The sequence below is a fragment of the Papaver somniferum genome, unplaced genomic scaffold (genome assembly GCF_003573695.1).
Source record: "Papaver somniferum cultivar HN1 unplaced genomic scaffold, ASM357369v1 unplaced-scaffold_84, whole genome shotgun sequence".
NCBI lineage: Eukaryota > Viridiplantae > Streptophyta > Magnoliopsida > Ranunculales > Papaveraceae > Papaver > Papaver somniferum.
Window position 1 is genome coordinate 163965 of NW_020651415.1, and position 9878 is coordinate 173842.

General features: G+C 36.8%; 1 pseudogene; it reads left to right on the top strand.

Moving 5' to 3' along the window:
* Positions 1-2842: 2842 nt before the first annotated feature.
* Positions 2843-5978, top strand: LOC113345849 (annotated as a pseudogene).
* The last annotated feature ends 3900 nt before the right edge of the window (positions 5979-9878 follow it).

Here is a 9878-nt window from a genome sequence, read left to right on the forward strand (position 1 = left end):
ATAATGGATGCACCACAAATCATTAGGTTCACCGATCACTTATCGGCTGCAATCCATATATGACATGTAATTCCATCCCTTATCATCTACTATTTTAGTAGGCGTGAATCTGCATACAATTCAATTTTTAACCTGCAGATGATGATGTTAGTTAGTTGAGAATAAGTTTGTTGAATAATCAAAACCAACTGTAAATTTTAAAAAGTGGTTGCATTTTATTGGGTTTATAGGATCCCATTTTGCACCCAGGAGATGGTTGATTGTGAGTTGGTTATGTATACCTAACAGTAAGGTCGGTGATTTCATGCAACTGGAAGATCGAGAAACTTTTCGTGGTGGGTTCATAATGTCGGCTCTGATTAATTTAGTAAATGGGTTATTCAAGGTTAGTGAGTTCAACACTCAAATGCATAATTAAATAATTGTGGCTAAGTTGTATTACCCATTCTTAATCTCCGCAACTTCTGGCAACATCAAAGTCCATGGTCCATTTGATCGGTAATTTCACCCAACTGCGTTACCTTCAGCTTCATGTTACTGGTGGAAAAAAAATGAAAATGGATGAATAAGGAGTGGATAATGGAGAAATAATTGTATCATATTAAGTATTTTTCAATAGGGATTGATGTGTCACAACACCTTAGGTTTTAGAGAGTCAATTCACGCATGCGGGATTCCTGTCCATTTGGTTTCTTCAAAGTATGAATGTCAATCACGCTTGTTAGGACCCCAACAACATCTGTGAAAAAAAGATAAAAAAAAATTAGAATATGTTTTGGTAAACTACAGAAAGAACAAATACAACAAACCACATAAGTTTGGTAAGAGTATATGGTCGAACGGAAAAAAAAAAGAGTACCCGTGAAATAGATGTTGTTTATTTTAGAAAACAAATCCAACAAAGGAAAATCCATGCATGGGGATGCCTCCAGTGTCCCCTAACAAACAGTCAACCTCAGTGGTCCATTTGAGTAATAACCGATGATCATTGTTTGAAGGACGGAATATGGATGATATTGAACTTAGAGAATAAATAGAGCCCTCCATCGTGGAGCAATGGCTCGAACTTCCATATCAAATTCTTAGGGACGATGCAGTGCATGGTATCTCCTGTGTAGGATGTCAAGATTAATTAGAATGCACGACTAATATCTAAAATAAATAATTAAAAAAAAGTTTGATTCTGATTGATATAAAAATACACTCGTGTTTTCGCCATGAAATCGACCTATTCTCATTTTCTTGAAACACGAAACTTGAGTACGACATGTTTGTTTTCATAGCAATAATGAATTCTTGAAAAGGAAGCAAACATGTTTTAGGCGACGTATTTTTGGGGACTACAGGTAACCATGTTTGACATGTTGTTACTCTTACACTAAAAAATTTACCAAAAAAATAAATTGGAGATGAATGAATGATTTTGAAGGTGTATGGTTGAAGCAATACGCTCTTCCATTTATAATTGTAATTAGTGACTCTTTTAAATTTTTTGACGTGTTTTTTTTTCCTCTCCCGGAATGGGCTATTATGTGTTAATTATAAAGCCGTCGTTTCTTTGCATGGGGTAACTTTTTTGGTAAGTTTCTTCATATATAGTAATGAAGTTTCTTTCTTATGCATGTGGGTTGTTCAGGTGAAGAAAAATGGCTAAATCGAAATATGTTGTTGGGGCCATAAAATCTGAACAGTTCGGTTAGGTAATTTCTAGCAATATATTTGGGCCTTACCGAACTCTGTATTTAGATTTTCTTTGTGAAAGTTCGGCCATGAAACTGAAAAACTCGACAAAACCGAACTCAACAGTTCGGTTAAAAACGAATATACATATATTCTGCGACACTACCAAACATAAAGTTCGGTAACAAAGGTATTGATATCGACTAAACCGAATTATGCACTGTAAACTCTATAAAAATAGTTCAGATACATGTTCTGGGGATTGCATAACCGAACTCTAAAAAACCACCATTGACATGTAGTTCGGTTACCTGTGTGTGCTAAATTTAGTAACCGAACTACACGATAAGAACAGTTCGGTTACCTCGCAAGCTAAATTTGGTTACTGAACTAGGTTGACGTAACTGAAGTTTTTCCAGAAATTTTGAGTTTGGCCAAATTTTTGCACAATTCAACCTACATTAATAAAATATGAGGTTGTGGCTGATAAAATCCATCATATGTTTGGTTAGGTTGAGTTTGGTGCAAAAATCTTTCATCATCTAACAAATAACTCATTTCCGGATCATTATAAGTATTGACAAATACACTATGAGGTGAAGGGGGTTCTGATTCTGAGAATGAGGTATCATCACATGAATCACTCAAATCATAATTACTAAACTCAAATCAGAATCACTCAAAGTAACTGATTTGGGTTCATCTTTTCTTCTTCTTCTTCTTCTTCTTTCTCACAACAATTATGATTCTAACAAATCTATCATATTATTAACTCACTAATCACTAACTAATTATTACACTCATACTAAGAAATCATCACATTAACGCTAATTTGAGTTTCAAAGGCTTTTTTGGTATTAACAAAAAAATAGGATAACAGGTGATCCAACTTTACTTCCACTATCCAGCCATAGTAGTCCCCCACAAAAAGGGAGTAGTCCCTAAAAAAAATCGTTCAAAAAATAATAACAGTTCCCCTCCAAAATGGAGTAGTGCCCAAAACCATTCTATATATATGCCATGAAGAAAGTAAACCCAAACTAGGGCCCAAAATGGGCCTGAGGTCGAATTATACAGTCCTAGCCTTTAACCCGATAAAGAATCCGAATCTCCTCTTTTTCTTCACTCTTATCTTAATTTCTCACCGACAGAAAGTAAGTGCTGCTGTTAATGGCTGATTTTTAACAAACTGATTTTTAAACTAACTAATAATGGCTGCGTCTTGTTCATCATATTCACTAACACAAATTTCTGCAGCTTCGTTCTCAAATTCAACAATGTCTTCAAAAAGACTGCCTTCTTCTTCATACATCAGAGCAGGAACAAAATTTCCACCAAAAGTCCCAAAAGAGCTTCACTTCAACCATGATGGTTCAGCAACAAAGAAGCTTCAGGTCCATTTATAAAATTTGGTTAAATGGGTTCTTAATTATTATCATTTGTAGTACAATTGAGTAACAAGAATTTGTGATGTGTCAGGCTGGAGTAGATATGGTGGCAGACCTTGTTGGTGTAACATTAGGTCCAAAAGGAAGAAATGTAGTGCTTCAGAATAAGTATGGAACTCCTAAAATTGTCAATGATGGTGTCACTGTACTCAAGCAGGTATAATGAATGAGACACTGCCCAGAAGAACTAGATTTTTTTTTTTTGTTAAACTTTTTTGTGCTGCTAATGGATACAATTTGGGTTGATTAGATTCAACTTGAGGACCCTTTGGAGAACGTTGGAGCAAAATTAGTAAGACAAGCTGGTGCCAAAACTAAGGATCTTGCTGGTGATGGTTCAACCACTTCTGCTGTTCTTGCTCAAGGCTTAATTGCCGAGGGTCTGAAGGTATGTATACAGGAATTTAGTTCTATTTCTTGCTTTTATTCAGCTGTCCTGGTAAGACAGAAGGAAGAGGACAGTGGAATTTCAGGACTGCAAGGTGATTTTGCAAGTTGTTAATAGTTATAATTCTAATTTCAATGGAATAATTAGAGTGCAATTTGGTATTTTGGTTGCAGGTGCTCTTGGTGGACAAGAACATTGTGTACCCGAGGGAGTTGTTTAAAGTACTGGATGATGCAGTGCAGAAAAAATACCCGGTTCTGATTATTGCTAAGGGAATTGAGCAAGGAGCTCTTGCTCCGGTAATTAAGAACAAACTCAGGGGAGCATTGAAGGCTGTGGCTATATAAGCACCGGCTTTTGGAGAAAGAAAGAGTCTTTATTTGGTTGACATTGCTACATTGACAGGAGGTAATGCATTTGACAGGAAAATGTTCAAATCAAAGACAAAGTTGCCAATGATAACTGGCTCTAACTAAACTTGACATTTGCTTAGTATTTCCCCAGCTACTGTAGTCAGAGATGAGGTAGGATTAGTCCTAAAGGATGTGGGAAAGGAGGTGTTAGGAAACGCCATTAAGGTGGTGGTAACTAAGGATCCTACAATGATAGTTAGTGATGGCAGCAACCAATCAGCTGTCAATGAGAGGGTTGCACAACTCCGAAATCTTGTAAGGTATGAACACCTTGTTTCACATTGCATAAACTTTGGATTTCAAAGTTCTAATGTGATTCTCATTTTTAAGACCCCACATTACAGAACATAGAAGGAAATTTTCAAAAGAATATAATAAATGAAAGAATAGCTCGGCTAAGTGGTGGAATGGCAATTATACAGGTAATTTCTGCAATTCTAAGGTGATTGGATATCCTTGAAATTGTATGAATTTACATTGAAATATCTTACAGGTTGGAGCACAAACAGTAGTAGAACTAAAAGATAAACAACTTAGGATAGAAGACGCTCTGAATGCAACCAAGGTAACTATTTGAGGCGTCCTTGCTTGTTTTTCTGTTATGTTGTTAGTTGCAAAGCAATTGATCCTAGAACCTTCTAAATTTCAATGTTGCAGGCAGCCATTGAAGAAGGTGTTGTGGTTGGTGGTGGCTTTTGCATGTTGAGGTTGTCTCAGAAAATCGACGACATCAAGAAAAAATTGGAGAATGACGAGCAAAAGGCAGTACCTCATTTTCTCTACCTTGGTAATTTACTTGCCTATTGGATATATTCTGCTAAAGGAGGCGATCTTATTTTTCTGAGATTCTTGTGCAGATTGGAGCTGACATCTTCAAAAGGGCTTTAACATATCCAACAAGACTGATAGTGAAGAATGTCGCGTGAATGGCAGCATTGTCATAGAGAAGGTCCGTGCAACTGCCATAGGGATATCAAATGCGATTGTGTAATCAACTTGTGAATTTGTCATTGCTGAACCAAAAACATGCAATTTGTTTCAGGTTCTATCTAATGATGATTATAGATATGGTACAATGCTGCCAAAGATGGTTATGAGAATTTGTTGGCAGCAGGAATTATAGATCCATCAAAGGTATGGCTAAAGATCCAAATATATGCACGGCGGTATCCTGTACTCTATGCTCTCACCACTCTACTTATCATACAACTTAAACATGATTCTGCAAATGCTTTCTCATATATCCATCGCTAGGCTAGAGATTGTCTTGGTATTCCTCATTTCTAATGACGGCCAACAAAAACAGGTGGTAAGATGTTGTTTGGAGCATGCATCCTCAGTTGCACATACGTTTCTCACATCCGATTTAGTGGTTGTTGAAATTGAAGAATTAATTCCCCGTATGCCGCGGATGAGAACACCAATGCCCACCTCAGGTATTCCAACGCGGATGAGAAAACCAATGCCCACCTCAGGTATTCCGATCTGTTATTCTCTATCTGTCAACACTGTATGTAATTTTGCTAAAATGACTATTTGCCAACTTGAGAGGCTAATGCATTTTACTTCTAAATAACTCAACTTCAATCATGGCTTTGATCAATCAGGTGTTGGACTTGTTGGGTTAGAGTAATGTGGTGTCAGCTTACTCATAAGGGAAATATGAACTTCACTTCATTAGATGAGCTTGCAAATGCAAAGCGACAATGGAGGCAAAAATGGTATTGCAACCAAAACAACTGACTTCCTCCAGTATGTCTCTTTCAAGAATGCTGCTGCCCATGCTAGACGAATCAATTGTCTGTAGATAAAAATATCAGTGACCATTTGGTTTTACCAACCGAAGAAGTTATTCGACCACAGAAGGAAAACATAGTTTGACATGGCTAAACTCCACCGTAATAATTTTGAGGCCAAATTTTATTTGTTTATTTACTTATTTTTTTGTAAGCTTTTTACCCAAGAAATTGTACAATTGGATTAGCACTTTAACCGAGTTGGAAATTTTTCCATACCTTGGTAGTTTTATGGTATACATCTTCCTTGTAGATTAAACAAAAGTGATGAAATTTAAAGATGAATCAAGTGGAAACCAAACTCAAGTCAAAACCAAACAACTTCCTCCCCACTTGTCTCCTCTGCTCTATATCTTCTCACTGTGTTAGGGTTGGAGAGCTAATAATATATTGCAGTCGAAGGAACTGGTCGAGGACGGTATGCCAATGTTGGTGTTTGGCACAGACCCAATTACATACCTACTAACGAGGAAAAAAGTCTTGGTACAAATAGGATACACATTCAAAGTTTCTAAAATCATTCTCCAATCCCGACCTCTTTAACCAATGTGTTGATGGCATAATTTTGGGCAGACATTTTCTTTCTCAACCTCTTGTTTTAAAGGTTCACATAGAGATGTCTACCCATCCTAATCAGCATTTTTCTAATAAATAATAAATTTAATTACGTTGATAACAATTTTAATGGCTGATTAAAACTAAAAACTATTTCTTTTCTTCTTATTTTCACGAGCCACCAAAAAGAATGTTACGAAATCACAATCAAAGTCTGACAATAATACTAGTATTTGGATCAATTATATTTTTATTTTTCTGAAAAGGTGATCAATCATATTTGATGAATCCATACTCATAAAAGAAAAATCATATATGATCAATATTATAGGTACTGATGTGTTTTTCATTATCTCGGAATCATACAATCAAAAAAGTAATTTCCCCCAGCTTCACCCCCGGCTTCCACTTCAGGCCATATACTCCAAATCTTCTCAGGTACTAACCATTACAGAGATGATCTTTAGCTCCTCTCCAAAAAACTCGAGCTACAACACCTTGAATTCTCTAAAATTCTCTTTCACCTCAACCACTAGTTCGCATCCAAACAAATTAAAGCAACTCCTCCTCCCCTTTCACCTGATCAGTCCATTAGCATTTTCAATATCACCACCAATCAGCTCGCCTCCAACCTGCAGTAGGCTTTTATTTTACATCACCATTCTCACTACCAGCAGCAGTGAAGAATTATCCAAAACCATACAGTCCAGATCATTCTCCTTCTACCATCCCATACTTCCACTTTCAGCTACACCTTTTTCTGTCGTTTTATTTACATCAAAATAAAAGCTTTGCAGATGCGAACCGGCTCATGGTTAATGCAAATCTAGCATGACCGGTCACATCCAAACACATGGTCCTTGAATCTAAGTTTGTTGTGATAAGAATATTAGAATACGAGCATCCAACTCAAAATCAATTGGCAACGAGTGGAGAGGTTCTAAGGGATTATAAACCGCAGGACCTTAGATTGCCCAATAATGTGGGACTAATAATCTCAACACACCCCTTCACGTGTAGCCTCGTTGGGTCTAACACGTGGACAATTAAATCGGGTGACGCGGAGTCAAAGACTCGTCGCAAATAGCCTGCTCTGATACCATATTAGAATACGGGCATCCAACTCAAAACCAATTGGCAATGAGTGGAGAGGCCCTAAGGGATTATAAACCGCAGGATCTTAGGTTGCCCAATAATGTGGGACTAATAATCTCAACACGCCCCCTCACGTGTAGCCTCGTTGGGTCTAACACGTGGACAATTAAATCGGGTGACGCAGAGTAAACGCGCGGTCAAAGACTCGTCGCAGATAGCCTGCTCTGATACCATATTAGAATACGGGCATCCAACTGAAAACCAATTGGCAACTGCAGTGGACGACTAAACCCAAATATTTGATCCAGTGGACAGGCGTAGTGGGACGGACTATCGATCGAAATTTGATCAAAGACTAAAACCCATACCAAATTTGGTCGACGACCAAGACCAAACCCAAATATAGTCGGCCGTTTATATAATCTGATCCTACACAACGGGCATTGATATAATGTCTGCCACTCATCGCGCGTTCGTAAAGTTAACGCCTGATGCAGGGGCGTTGGTAAAGAATTCGCCTGTAACGGACGTAGATAAAGCTTACACCTGACATGGGGCGTTTATATAGATTACGCCTGGCATGGGGCGTTTATATAGATTACGCCTGATTTGGGGCGTTTATATAAAATTCGCCTGATCCAGGGGCGTTCATATACTTAACGCCTTACCTTAAAATTTTAACAAGATTTGCTTGGGGCGGGCTTTATACCTCCGCCCCATTTTTTTTTTTAATCTCACTAACCAGGCGTAATCTATATAAACGCCCCATGCCAGGCTAAGCTTTATCAACGCTTGACGTACATGCGAACATTATACTAACGCCCGATCAAATTTACTCTTTTCCCACTACGCCACATGACGGACTAAACCCAAATTTGATCTTTTTTTTAGTCTTTGGTCTTTGGTTATACTCGTACCATTGTGGACGCTCTAAGAGATTATAAACCGCAGGATCTTAGATTGCCCAATAATATGGGACTAATAATCTCAACACAGAATACACTATTGACTCCAACATCACCGTCTAAATAAAATAGTTTTTGGTCTAATTTTAATGATGGATTGATATCGCAGTAACCGAACATACCCTTGCAAAACTTATGCATCTACTGAGAATGCATAACATTACATGTATATTCATCCCCTTCAAATTGATCGACAATTCTTTTCATCATAAAAACATGATCAACAATGGTTGTGAATGTTGATATAAGCTAGCATAGCTTAAGAGGCCGCTATAATGAGCATCTCAGTAAGGTTTTTACTAGGCTAAAGATTCGGGAGTACTCTATGGACGGAAGAGATAATTAAGGGAGGTGATGCTTATTTCTTTTTTTTTTCTCTTTGAAGATCTGTTAAATTAGTCAAGTATTTTACGTTTAAACTTGTAAATTTTTGTTGTTATAATATGGACACATGGCGGCTTGAGAGTGGGTGGAACAGAGGAACAGAAAAAAATCGCAATAGACGATCCGAAGCCCTATATTTAAAAAATTAATTATTAGATAAGATAAAGGATGTCTTCCTACTATGCCACATAGGAAACTGAAGCTCTTATGAGGGAGTCACGAATGGACCATGATTTTACACTTCACCAAATCTAGGTTTTCCTAACAATCGATTTCCTAACTAATTTAATTTTAGTAACTCAAATGATCCATTATAATTCTAGTAACTCTTATAAAGGGTTAGAAAATTAAATAATAATTACCATAATTAGTTGAACCGTGAGATTATTAGTTATTCATATCTAACACGCTTTATACAAAATAACTATTAGAACTATTTCTACCCAAAATTGAATGGATACTAAAATGAACCACATGTTTATAACTCTTTATTATCATTTTTATTAGTAACACACTTTGGCATGGCTAACACAATGATTTATTTTGGAATTTAAAAAATGAGAAATAGAGTTTTGAAATTTTATAAATCTTTTGTGTCGAACCAAATAAATAGTGAATAATCTAAACCCAGAACTAATGCTGCCGGAACAGAAATTTGAGTTCCATATTTTCTCGACACTGTTGACGGAACTAAACCCGATTGGATTTCATAAAAGCAGAAATACAACAAACCCCATAGACTTGCTCAGACGAATCAAATTTTCTATCTCATTTTGCTCGCAGTCCAAGGAATCAAAAGAGAAAATCGATCGAATTCGAATCAAGCTCCAATTAAAGAAAAACCCATCGTCATTCTTATGGTTTGTCTTTGTTTTCGATTTCAGAGGAGTTTGAATTGAAATAATAATGATGAAGGTGATTTATTTCCGGGGAAAGTTGTTCGTTATCGTTGATGGTATGGTTTCTCTTCTTGTAGTTCTTCAATTATGAAGCTAGGGTTTAAACAATGCGGAATTTTTAAATAGTGTTCAAACTCGGAGTTTCTGATTGTGATTATGATTTTCTTGGTTTTGTCTGCTTGGGTGGTTATGTTTTTATATTTCCCAAGTGCAATTGTGAAATTAATCAAAATGAAGCATTTTTTGTGCAAGTCT